Raw genomic sequence first — 13,221 nt, forward strand, 5'->3', positions numbered from 1 at the left:
TGAATATTTTCAGTTAATTTCTGTCTATTAATATGCTTCAGAACATGATTGTCTACTAGAGGTTTCTGGAGGGAGGATGGTCGTACTAGCCGAACCATAGATAGCAGTAAAAAAATGTTATTTGTCCTACCCAAATTGGACAGGTATTATATATGCAATATCTAGGAGACTGAGAATAAACATTGTTCTGGACCATGGATTGGGAAGATGGTAAATAATTCATTACAATGCTGAACATTCTCTCATCCCCCTGTGAAATGTATGAAAAACTGGAATGTATGTTTCTCCTCTCTAGTGTGAAATATGATAAGTACACAGAGATGGCCATGTTAAAAACATTTAGATACCACTCACAGTGGTTCTGTACTAAGTAACCTACCAGAGCTGTTTCTGTTAATATACCAAAGTAGCTAAGTCTTCCCAAAGTTTGAAAGATTCACAGTTTTGGGATTCCCAAACTCATAAAAATAAGCACCTCAGGATCCTGTGCATCTGCTTTATGCCTTCTTTGTCACGTGTTTCTTTTGATGTGACCATACCTAGAATTAAATCAGTAGACAACTCCTAAATTGGAGGCAGGTCACAGGAGGAGATTTGCTATTAATAGTGTAAACTTGTACATCTACAGCAAGGAAAGAATAAAAATGATGTGGAAGACATAAAGAACACCACCTATTTCATTAAAGGCATTTTATTTCCATCAAGCCTTCTTAATATTGTCCTAACATAACTACTTCCATGTAGTCAAACACCAGACTAAAATATAGACTGTGGACATAAGGGGTGCCAACAGACGTGCAGGACATCTGCTCCGATGTGCTGTAATTACAGCGCTTCAGAGGAGAGTCAATTAATCAAGTCTGCTGGAGCGTGCTAATTAACACACTCCAGCGGCCTCAGCATCTTGTGCATCAGTGTCCCCTTGCTTCAAAATGGTGGTCGGGGTGCTTTTAACTAAAGCTTGTTGAACACTGGGAGCCCTTTGCAGCCCACTGGGAGCCAGGCAGGCAGTGCTGACTCCTACTTCCCCCACCTCTGGAGGGGCTGGGCTCAGCCATGTCACAAAGAGTGGGCAGGGAGGAAGAAGGGGAGAAGCAGCGGGGGGAAGCCCCACACATGCACACACCCAACCCACCCACACCCCAATCATACCCCACCCCCTAAAATCCCCACTATACCCACACACACACACCCTTCACTGTCCCATACACCCCATCATACCCACACACACCGCTACACCCCATCATACCCCCCCCACTTCCCACCATACCTACACACCCCCCAAACCTCAACCACACACACCTCACCCTGCTACCATATCCACACACACATCCAACACTGTCCCACACACCCCACACCCTCCACACACACCTACACACATACCCAATAGTCCCACATACCCCACACCTTAATCACCCCCACACACGTCACACATACAACCACACAGACACTCCTCCCACACCCTGCAACCACATACTTCCGCACCACACAAACCCCACCCCATCACACACAATATACAAGCAACCCTCTCCAAAAGGAGTACTTCCTGGGCAAGGGGAGAGACTTCCAGTGGCAAAGATAAGGGGTTAGAGGTTGGACTTCTGGTCCCAAGCTGGTGACCAGGCGTTGGGGCACCTGTCAAGGGATGGGGCTACCCTTGTGGCCCTCAACAGCTGACCAAAACTCGTTAAGTGGCCCTGTAGCTAAAATAATTGCCCACCCCAGTATAAACAGTCTCTTCACCAAAGATCTTACAATCCAAGACACATGTTAATGTGGTGTGGTATAAAAGTTTAGTGGCACTTACATAACTGCAAAGCTTACACTTTGCCACTCCAAAATAATAGGCCTATCTGAAACTCAAATTGTTAAATCTTTTATAACATCTTGTAGTAGGTATGTGTGACTTGGATTTTGCTCCTTAAAGCCTATTAATGTATCACATTGTTGTTATTGCTGTTGTCATTATTAATGGGAATTGAGAGCAAAAATCCCTATGCGACGCATTGAAATTGTATTCTAACACTTTTAAATTATCTCAGGGTAGATTACACTTACATGTGAAAGCTTTTAATCTTTGATGTAGTACCAGGCGGTAACCAGATATAGTTTGTATTTATAGCTGGTTCTATTAACATAATTATATTAAGGGCTTGTTAATGATCTAATTATCAAATTGCCTAATGATAATTTTTTTTTTGCTTAATTTGTTTTGTGGGTATGGAATAATTTGCAGTTATTTGTCTGTGATCCCTGGAACCCCTAAAAATCAGATATGACATATCAAAGCAACTTTCTTGATGAGTGAAATTTTAAACACACAAATATATTTTTTTCTCCTGAAAAAAGTTAACAGCTTGCTGATTGCCTCAGTGGGATAAGAGAGGTGCCCATGCAAACCTCCCTCTCTAAATTATACCATTTAGTATGTTTATGTGAAATATTACAAATTAATAAAAACTAAAAACTAAAGGGAAAAATGTGATGTCCCTAGTAGTCTTATTCCACAGGTGCTGAGTACTCACAAGTACCACTGAAATCAATACAAGTAAAGAACATTCAAGGACCAATTAAAAGGTTTTGTTCTGTTGCACTGCTCCAGCAGGCATACAGACCAGTCTCCTCATTGATTCCGCTGGGAATACCCTCAAGAATAGAGTTATTCATATGCCTTTTTTGCTGTCACAGCAATTTCAGGGTCTTAGGTTAGATCTATACATGGCTTTATTCCCCTCTAATTTGGGAGGGGTCAGGGGCTAAGTCACACCACCAAACAAATATATATCAGCTCAAACTCTGATGTAGACTTTATTATACCAATATATAATCTATTACTTGTACAGCACAAAAATAAAGGATTGTGGTTTAACTCAAGTAAGATGGGAGGAGGGGACTGGGAAATTATATAGCAATGGTATAGTTTAAGTGGTATAAGTGTTGTTTAGACAAGCCCTTGAAGTGTGGTCCCTGCTTCCACTGAGGTCAATGGCAAACACACCTGCCTAGGCCTACTCAGCTGTTCCATACTAATTATACAATGCTAATTTGCATTAGCAAATCATTTACAGTAAACTTCATCTTATGGTATATGGACCCAGACCTGCATAGGTGGCAGGGGCCGGATCTCAAGCTGCACAGAATTTAGGGGGCTGTAGCTGAGTACGCGCTAGATACAGGAGATGGGTGGGCAAGCTGTAGAAGGTGTTTGACATGGCTGGACAGATGGATGGATGTTGGAAGGAGTCTGGAACTAACAGAGGTGGGTCCAGAGGGGGTGCAGTGGCAAGGTCAGATCCCACTTTCAGACCATGTCATGGGAGCAGCAGCTGGGGACTTAAGTCCCCAAATCGGGTAAGAATCAGTGATAGCAGCAGTGGGCAGGCTCCTCTTCCTTGCCCAATCCCCCAGCATGCTCCCTGCCAGCCCAGGAACAGGCTCAGAAACGGAAAACCTATCCACTACCACCATCCTGAGTTGAGCCCAGCTCTCTGCACCACCCAGCTAGAGTGGGACTGGAGTAGCTCTGGAGCTCCCCTGCCTCTTATGGCAACCAGTGACAGTAGCAGCAGCAGGCAAGGGAGGGAGACAAGAGACGGGGAGGGGACATGTCACTGAGCATGGAGGGGAAGAAAGAGGGTGCTGAGAGGGGTGTCTGGGAGAGAATTCTTACTGCTTCAGGAGCTTAAAAAAGAGCCTAACTGCTACTCCCACAGCATGGTCTGCTGTCCTCATAAGGGGGAAGAAGCTGGGAGTGAGGGTAAAGCCACCACTGCAGTGCTGATTGCTTGTCTTGCAGCTCCATTTACAAAATCCGGGATTAGCTCATAGGAATCAGTGCTGGGCAGGGGGTTGCTGTGCACTGAATATCTAGGGAGGGCTGAAAAGGGCAGACTACAAAGCTGGGTACAGGGGGTAACCTGGAGCCATCACTGAACCTGAACACCACTGACTGCTGCTTAGATAGCACCCAGGAGCTCAGTCTCTTTCCCATCAAGGTCCATGCAGTTTTATGTCCAATGAGCTGAGAGAGACTGAGGGGAGTGGGGCACCTGGCAATCAGGCTGCAGGTAGGATGGGTGCCACAGTAACCTCTGCTGGCTAACAGCAGCAGTTGCAACTACTCCTACAGCCCTGCTGAATGGGCAGCACCACAGAGGGAACTGCCAAATGCATGAATGTCACAAAAGATGTGTAAACTCTGGCAACCCAGGCAAATCCCCCAGCTGACTTCAGTGGAAGCAGGAAGAGGCCCTTAACAAGCTCTTTAGAACAGGGATGGTCTCATTTTATGCTTGAATAACACCCGGCACAATAAAACCTTTAAGTGTTCCTGGAATATGAATGATTTTTCAAACCAGTTATCAGTACATGACAGAGTGTGTGAAAAGTTTTTTTTGGAGGGGGGGTAGGAGTGCGGCAAACTCAGCCCTCCATTAACTTCAGTGGAGTTACTGCAGGAAGGCATCCAGGTTGCAGCTGTATTGGTCTAGAGCAATGTTTCTCAACCTTTTAAGTAGCAAGTACCCCCAACTTCTGAAAATTTGAATAAGTACCCTAACACTCAATTTTCCAGGGCATTTTATATTTATAGACTAATGTGTGCCATATGTTGAAAGAAGGGCTGTGTGTATAAGGCCATGATATGACAGATATCTGATCTGGTGTGGGCAGGGTTGCCACCTTTCACACCAGGGATGCACAACTCAAGTATGTACCTGGGGTACAGGTGATGTTGGCCAAAGCTAGGAGGGCTGAACCAACCAAGGGTTGGCCAAAGTTAGGAGGGCTTTGCGCAGCATGCTAAATTATTACTGGGGAATTTAAAGTGCTGCACAATGCGTGGCACACCATATTTTTTGCTATAGTTTTGACAGAAGGCAGGGATGAGAGAGAGAGGAAAAGAGGGCAAGAGAGAGTGTGTTGGGGTACCCACATACCCCCTGCCTGTATCTCGTGTACCCCCAGGGGTACGCATACCATAGATTGAGAAACTATGGTCTAGAGGCAAAACAAATCAAAACTTATAGATGAGGTGATATCTTTTATTAGACCAACTAGATATTTACAAACAAATTATTTGATTTAATTAAATTAAAATATAAATAAAATTGTTTTTTAAATTATATAAATTTATATTTAAAAAATTAAATCAAATAATTTGTTTGCAAATATCTAGTTGGTCTAATAAAAGATATCACCTAGTCCACAAGTTTTGGTTCCCAATACAGCAGGAAGGAATTTGGTCCAGAATTTAATATTTCACTGATGTATGATAACGGCATGCTAGTATAGTAAATAGTTTAATACATGTCTTTATGGTAAGTTTTATAACAACATGCAGCAAGGCTCTTTTGGTTGCTGTTTGTATTTTAACAGTTCTTCAGTTGATTACACATTTCTTCATTCCAATGTATGTGAAATGTGTAACTACTGGTTATCACAGTACACTGTTCTACGTATATCCCATCCCCCACACCTTCCTAAAACTCAAGTCCCCCAACCTGTTTGACTAATTCAGGGTATGAATGGGCTCACTTGGAAAGTCTTCTCAGCAGGGATTCAATGAGAGCATTCAGAGCTGAATGAGTCCAGACACTTCCCATCCCCCACAGCCCTTACCTTATTGCCCCCCTCCCCCTGCACAAAAACAAAATACAAGCACTGAGTCCTTGGTACTGAGCATAAGGAAGAGGCATATAATGAACCCTTGCTGCTAAACAACACCATATTGCTGGCTCTGTGGCACTGATCTACAAGTGTGGGCTGAAAACATACCTCCCCCAGCCCCACCACAGCTCATGTTCTGTCCTGAATAAGCTGACTGCTGACAAGCCCAAGAGGGGATCAGCCTCTTGACTTGTGTGGTCTGATGAAGGCTAAGATTACAAATCTTTTTCCAAATATTCCCCAAGTGAGCCACCCAAAAAAAAAAAAGGGAGGGGAGGGAGGAAAGAAAAGCTTCCAGTAGAGCCTGGTAACATTACCGAGCCCTCAAATCAAAATACACTCCTACTTGGGTTACAGTGTCAGCTGAAAAGCTCTCTAATCAGCAGGGACGAGAATGGACTTCCAGCCCTTTGTAAAGACTGAAGTCAGTGATCATGACTTCAGACTAATACAGGGCTCCCTGTGTATCCACAGTCACAGAATAATCGATAGGGAAATGGGAAAGTCATCTGAAAGGAAGGAGCTCTTACGTCTAGAGTTAGCCTTAGGCATTGCTGCACACACTTGAAATACACTGATTAGAGCTATGTACTCTTCCCCCCCCCCTCAGGGCACCGCCTGCAATTAATTTATCATTTGAGACATCAGCCCCTTCGAAACTCAGGCTCCAAGTTCTCCTCCACTGATCTAGTTCTATAGATACAGAAATCAAGCTTGGCACATGACACCTGCTTTAGGAAAAGTTAACTCCCTTGAAAAGACAATGATTTTGTGATCGAGAAATATATCCTGTGGCCTCATAAAACACTTTATAAAAATTCCAGTTCCCATTCATTACTGATTATATACTATATAAGTTTCCCTGCTGCAAAATTCATCCAGCATGAAGCATTGCTTCTCATTATGTAGTTATTGATAGACTAAATATCTGCATTTGGTATCAAGAATCAGTAATGAGACCATTTATCTGCTGAGGACATAGGCAACTGGTAGAGAGGTCGGGGGGGCACGTGCCCCCCCCCCAACAGAGCCATCCCCACCACTGCCGCTGCTGCCAGCTTCTGCGGGTACTTGCCAGCCCCGTCCCTGTCACCAGTAGACTCAAGAGGCATCAGTGTCCTCCCCGACTCAAGGGGCACCAGTCGCCCATGGCTGAGAAAGTTGTAAATTTGGCCCTTCCCCACAAAGAAGAGCAATAGGGGTTTGTGATACCTGTACTTGATCAACATCCTTTTAGCTCAATAGCAAAATGCATTCTGAACAAAGCATTCTGAAACAAAGCAGTAAAGAAATCCCGATTATTTTGCACAATAGTTAATTTTGATGATACTACATCATCTCATCTTGTCTGCAGTGCTATTTCCAGAGTCTGGGTCATATGTGTTTGTGTTAAAGATTAGTCTCTATTTACCTTATCCTGCACATCACAAATCCCTCTGGCTCAACACACCTTGCTAATTCTCTTAAGCTTGTTGCTGTTATTTTTACAGCAGATTGCTTTGTCTTCCACTGAAAATAGCAGGGGTGGGTTTGAGCAATGAAGTTAATTGGACTTAAAACTGAATCACATTATTTCTAGAGCTGCATCATACATGCCTTGGTGGGCGTGGAGGATGAAAAAAATCTTAAAAATTGTTAATCTGATTCCAATGTATTCAGCTTAGAAGAGAGTGGGGATGGCATCTTATAACTAAGTAAAGGCTGTCACTGGGGTTCAGAGCAAGCAAAGGGTTAGATCTGTAAAAGACCTTTTAAAGTTCTCAGCTCCCAGAAATGGAATCGAGAGCTCTCTGTTAGGTGCCTCCACACAAGGGGAGAGTTTCATGCCTCAGGATGACAATCACAGCAGGCAGGACTGTGTGGGGAACATATGAAGGCTGTGCACAGACATTCAAAAAGCCCCTGGAGGAAAGAGCTCTATCGAACTTTAAAGTGCTATAAATTAAAGTGGGAATGAACTGAACAGACATTCACTGTTCAGGTGTGGGGGGGAGTGAAGTGGGGTGGCATGCTCTCACTGCCTGCCTGCACTGGCCAAGGCCAGCGGCAGGCGGGGGGCACTTCCACACGCCTCCCAGGAGGCTGCTGGAGTGACCCCTCTCTCCAGTCATCCCTCCTCCCTCTCTCACCCGCTGGTGACTGTCAGCAGCAGCTAGGGAGGAAGAGGGAGAGGGAATGGAATGCCGCTACCACAAGGCCCCCAGCTTGCTGCCTGGGTTCTTAGGGAGGGGGCCAGGTCTATGCAGCAGGAGGTTTCCCTTCATCCCCTGCCCCAGCCTCTTGACAGCTGCAGCCAGGAGCTGCAGCATGGGGCTGCCAAGATGGCTTTTTTTTTTTTTAAAGAAATTTTTCATGTTCCAAGCCAAATCAGCCAAATCAAGTTCAAATCCATGAGTCAGTCCAGAACCCTAAGTGGCCCTACAACTGGCAAACATCCTCCACCCCCACCAGGGGCTTCAGATATTTCTAAAGTCTTTTGACAGGCATCCTACATGCAGGCCCAAGCCCGGAGGCTTGGGGGTCAGATGCCCCCAAGTTTGACTGCCCTCAGCCATACGGCTGCAGAAGCAAGCTAGAGAGGAGCCTCCCATTTTCATAAAGTGGGTTTTAAGCCCCAACACCGTGGTGGGTACTAAACCACGCCAGAAGAACAGTTATCCCCGGGAATGCTTAAGGAAAACTGCCTTCATGGACCCAGATACATGGTGTTTCCCCTGCTGAGATGGCTTTTTGCCTGCCAGAAACTAGGGTGGGGAGGGAGCAGACCCTCCCTGCTGCACAGACCTGGCCCAGGCCCCTGCCCCCCCAAGACCCCAGCCATCAAGGTGTGGAGGGGCCCTCAAGGCAGGGGGAAGGGGAGGCTCTCTTCCCCAACCTGCCCTGCCCAAGCCTCATGAAAGCAGCAGTCAGAAACTGCAGCCCAGGACTGCCTGACTGGCTTTTTGCCATGCCAGGAACTGGGGCCATGGGGAGAAACAGAGCCTCTGTCATGCAGATCTAGCCCAGCCCCCACCAAGACCCAAGGCTGCAAGCTTGGGCAATGGGGAAATGTGGGAGGGTGGAATTCAAGCAGCAGAGAGGCTCTGTCCCCCTACCCTTCCCGTGCAGGGAGGAGACAGAGCCTTTTCTGTCTCCTCTCTGTGACAGCTTGGACTAATCGAATGTGCTCCAACACACTGTAATTACAGTGTGTCAGCCTTGCTGCTTATGTATAGGCACCTGGAGGTATTAGATTTAATGCATATGAACTAAAGCACGTTAATGCACATGTAGACATACCCTGTATATACTAACTTGCAAACGCACTAGTAAATTTGGCTTAATGTAGACATCCCTGTTCTGTGTGTGATACAGGTCACACACAGAGCTGAAGATAAATTCATGAGGCCCATTAGGTTTTTGTTATGTAAGAAGACTGAAGGCAAGTGATCAAAGTAACAGAAGATGTAGAATAAAGTAATTAGCCCTTCTGCTCAGATTCAAAGCAAAGAATAGAGACACTACCATAAAATAATCAATAATGATCTTCAAACACACGACAATGCAACAGCTGTAGGGGAAAATGCTTGGTGGGGATAAATATTTGCACTTAGTCACAAAAACACATCCACAATAAGTCTTTTGCACTTGCATATTGGGAATTGCCTTACTAATACCTGTAAATGATGGTTTGATTTCTACATACTAAATGTCCACTTTGTTAGTATAGTGTTTTAATACACTTGTTTGTTTGAACTAATGGAGTTCCAGTATTTTTTGTATTTGGATGTTTAAGGTTGGAAACACAATTATACTGCAAAACTTGATCTCTTACCAGATTTTTTAAATTAATTGCAAGAATTTTTGGTTGGCTTTCCCACCTCCTTGTATGTAAGCATTAACAATCACAACTGCAGCTCAAGCTTATTTTTGTTGGAGTCTGAAATTATTTTGCATATTTTATGAGCATCCCACAAACACCTTTTAAAGCGTTCAAAGGCTTTGCTAGGAGAAAGACCAGGAACACTGGAATCTTTTTATTTTATTTACCTGTAAAGAGTCAGCATGGACAGCTCTGCTGCTTACTATATGGCCTGAAAGGATGGAATTCCTGGGAAGTTTTACTCTTTAAGTGCTCTTGGTTCTTCAACTAACCATACACTGTTGGTGCCATAATTTAAGCTACTCACATTTATTACTATCCATAGAGAGTTTTTGGCATGCTAACAAAACATCACCAGAAACCCTTTTTGGCATCCACTACTATAACATTATGTGAGCATTTTACTAACATGTACAACTTCAGAGATAGGGAAAGAAAAGGATTATGCGGCTATTGTTTGAAGTCCAGTCTAAACATAACTAAAACATAAAATGTATACACATTTATAACCACAAGGCCTTTTTTTCCTTCTTAAAGATACAGACAGAAAAGTGTATGAAAGAGCATGTTGTATGCTGGCATTATTTTATTTGAACTAAGAATTATACTTGGACTGTTAGGACATTTTATTCTGAACCTTTGGGAAGAAGTTTTCCCTTTCAAGCTTGTGTGTATAACTGTTTTGACATGCTTTCTTAGCTACAATGACATCAGCATCATTGCAGCAATCTGAATATCTTGCATATTAGACAGTACGAAGAAGTGCCATCTTCATAAAATCTGTTTCATGGACTGATGACCTGTTTGCTGAAGTTATAAATTAGCATTTTTTTTACTTTAAAATTTTTTCACATGAGATTCAGTCTTGTATTACTCATTATGTAAGACTGACTTTCAGAAAGTAGTTCAAAACATTTTTCATGAGTTTTCCTGACAGTGGAACCAGTTCCCTTTTTATTATTATTTTTAATCTTAAAAATAAAATATAGAATTAATAGGAAATAATTCCTCTTCCCTCCCTCCCAACCAGAAAATAGAACATAAAGAAAGTAAAGTATTTACTGAGTCTTTCCTGTTAAATGCTCCAATTCTGATTCAACCTTTCCTCTAAAGCAAGGGTCAGCAACAATATGGCCTGCAGACCAGATCCAGCTTGCAGAGCAAGAAAGCTTTGCCCGTACGTGTGCTGGGCAGCAAGAAGCTGCACTGAGGCTGGGCAACTTCCAGCTGCACTTGCAATGCAGGCAGGAGATGAAGATTTGGGGGAGCACAGTGGAGGAGAGAAGCAGCATTAGCACAGATGCAGCTTCCAGCTGCCCAGCCCTGGCACAGCTCCTCACCATCTGAAAATTGCATTGGTGCAGCAGCTGAAGGACAGGGGGTGAGTGAAGTAGTGGCAGCACAGCCATAGCTTCCAACTGCTTGGCTCCAGACCTCACCCCCACAAACCCTACACCCACCCACAAATTCACCCCCCACCATTGCTTTACACTTGTAAATATATCGATAAAACATTGCCCTCTCTCTATAGTGTTGTTTCATATAATAGCAGAAAAACACTATTTTGGATATTTTAATGAGAGAATCTGGGTTTCTTATGAGAGAATGTGCAATTCATAAACAGGGAACACCAGGATCTCTGCTGGTGAGACAAGTGGTGAGACCTGTGCACAGGAGTCTGTCCAGGGCCAGCACTGGGGACCCAGCTGGAGAGCAGATGAGGTGGCTGACCTCTTGGCCATTTGGAGCCAGTAAGACACACTTTGACAGTTCAGAGTGGGCCACTGCAAGGAATACATATTCAGGACAATAGCTGGCCAGATGGCAGAGCAGGGGTACCCAATCTGGGACTGGCAGGGGTGCAGCCTTGGGGTCACAAGTGGCAGCAGGTCACAGCCAGGTAGCCCCCACTGCCAAACAGCTGTAGTGGGTAGAAAGTGCAGGGGCCACTCCAGGTTAGGGCTACTTCAGCAGTCCAGCTGGCACAAGGGGTAGTGTCCTAGATACCAAGTGATGGCCTCAGAAGCTTCTGAGAGCAAGTAGCCCTGAGCTGCTCACCAGGGCAGGTTTTTATATTGCCGGGGCTAGCACAGGTGCTGGCCCCAGCCTCTAGCTCCCCATAGCCGCAGATCCAGGAGCAGCTAGGCAGGGTTATTTTGCGCCAAGTGGCGTAACTTGCCTCACACCAAAGTGCATGTCCAGGCACATGCACTGAGGCACAAAACCCCAGCTCAGATTTGTGCCACTCCTATTTGAGCTGCTGCAAGTGCACATGCCTGCATGTGTGGATGCATCCTTGGAGGTCTAGGTCCAGCACTGCCTATGCCAGGAAGGGCATATTATGGTAGAGTGGAGACATATCTGCAGTTTTGCTTAAAATGAAGATACATCCCCTTCTCTGCAGCAGACACACCTGTATCTTACGTCAAAGATAACAGTTTTGCTTGGCACTCTCTAGGGAGATTTTACTTTTCTGATTATTAAGGTGAAACAAAGATTATTCTCCAAGTGAAAGTTATGTGGCTACCGTGTGCGTGCACACATGCAAAAAAAAAAGCATATGCTGATACAGGATGGGATTTTCCAAGGCACTCACCATTGACCTAACTCTATTCCCACTAAAGTCAATGGAAGCAGAGGTAGGCCAGTACTGAGTGCTTGTGAGAACCCCACCAGTTGTGCCTCCAGAAGCCTTTACTCAAGTGGTGCTTGTTGTCTTTTTCCACAATGCCAGAGGCTCTAATATGTCCAATATGTTATTACAATTTGTATAATTGCCTAACTAAAATAAATGAAGTGAAAGACTAAAAACAAGTTAAGACCGTTTCTCATACTGGTTGGTGGAAGGGAAAATGTCACAATAGCAAACCCAGATTTTATGCAACTTAACCCGAGTAACAGCTTTTATTGATTAAAATTATTAGCAAGCTCTACTCCAAAACCACAAATTAGCCTAATTTAAAACATATTAGTTCTTTTATATAAAATATTGCCCACAAGGATTATGGTCTTGCAAGAGTATGAAAGAGATCCAAACTTTCCCCTCCAACCATAAGCAATTTATTCTGAGGTCAGAAAAGAGAAATAAGCCTGTAAGCCTTTAAAATTATCCAAATTCTTTTAAACTGTTTAGACCTGGTCCTACTTACAGTTTGAGTTAATGATAAAACTAACATTCACTCCACTGACAGAACGATCAGATCCCTATCTTCCCCTCTCATTCAAACTCCCTAAGATTTTCTTTTATTCTTCCAATCTTCTCATATATGCCATGTGAACAGGCAAGAAATTCTCATCTCCACCTGAGAGACTTAAAAATCCTCACCATAATGATTTACACTGAATGGTATTTAGCACCTTTCTTCCAGAAGGATCCTACAGCACTTTACAGACTGTGAAGCAATCTGCCTATGTAGAAAATATAGTGTCAGAATCCTATTAGTGGAGAGCCTGGCAGCAGCACTGCAGGCTGGGAATTTGAATTTTTTCCCCTTGAAAGGGAGATGAAAAATAACTTATCAGATTGAAACTACAGAGCAAAATGTAAGTAGGAAGAATGCAATTACTTTTATGTTTTTTTCCATTTTTCCTTTCTTAGAGGCAGAAAAGCTGTGACTCAGCCATCCTCTTTCACCAAGGTCCTTCTTCAGTAAGCTGTCCTTGATCTAGCTATGCTGTCGCAAATTAAAATG

At 44.0% G+C, this 13,221-nt stretch overlaps 1 long non-coding RNA gene across 1 annotated transcript; it reads left to right on the plus strand.

Annotated features, from left to right (window-relative positions):
• The first annotated feature begins 237 nt into the window (after nt 1-237).
• Nucleotides 238-5,016, plus strand: LOC109304366. Its single transcript, XR_002099375.1, has 3 exons — nt 238-252; nt 383-386; nt 4,493-5,016. It is a non-coding gene; the product is annotated as an uncharacterized LOC109304366 (long non-coding RNA).
• Nucleotides 5,017-13,221: the final 8,205 nt, after the last annotated feature.

This window comes from Gavialis gangeticus, unplaced genomic scaffold (assembly GCF_001723915.1).
Source record: "Gavialis gangeticus isolate Ggan-Ray unplaced genomic scaffold, GavGan_comp1, whole genome shotgun sequence".
NCBI classification, from domain to species: Eukaryota; Metazoa; Chordata; order Crocodylia; family Gavialidae; genus Gavialis; species Gavialis gangeticus.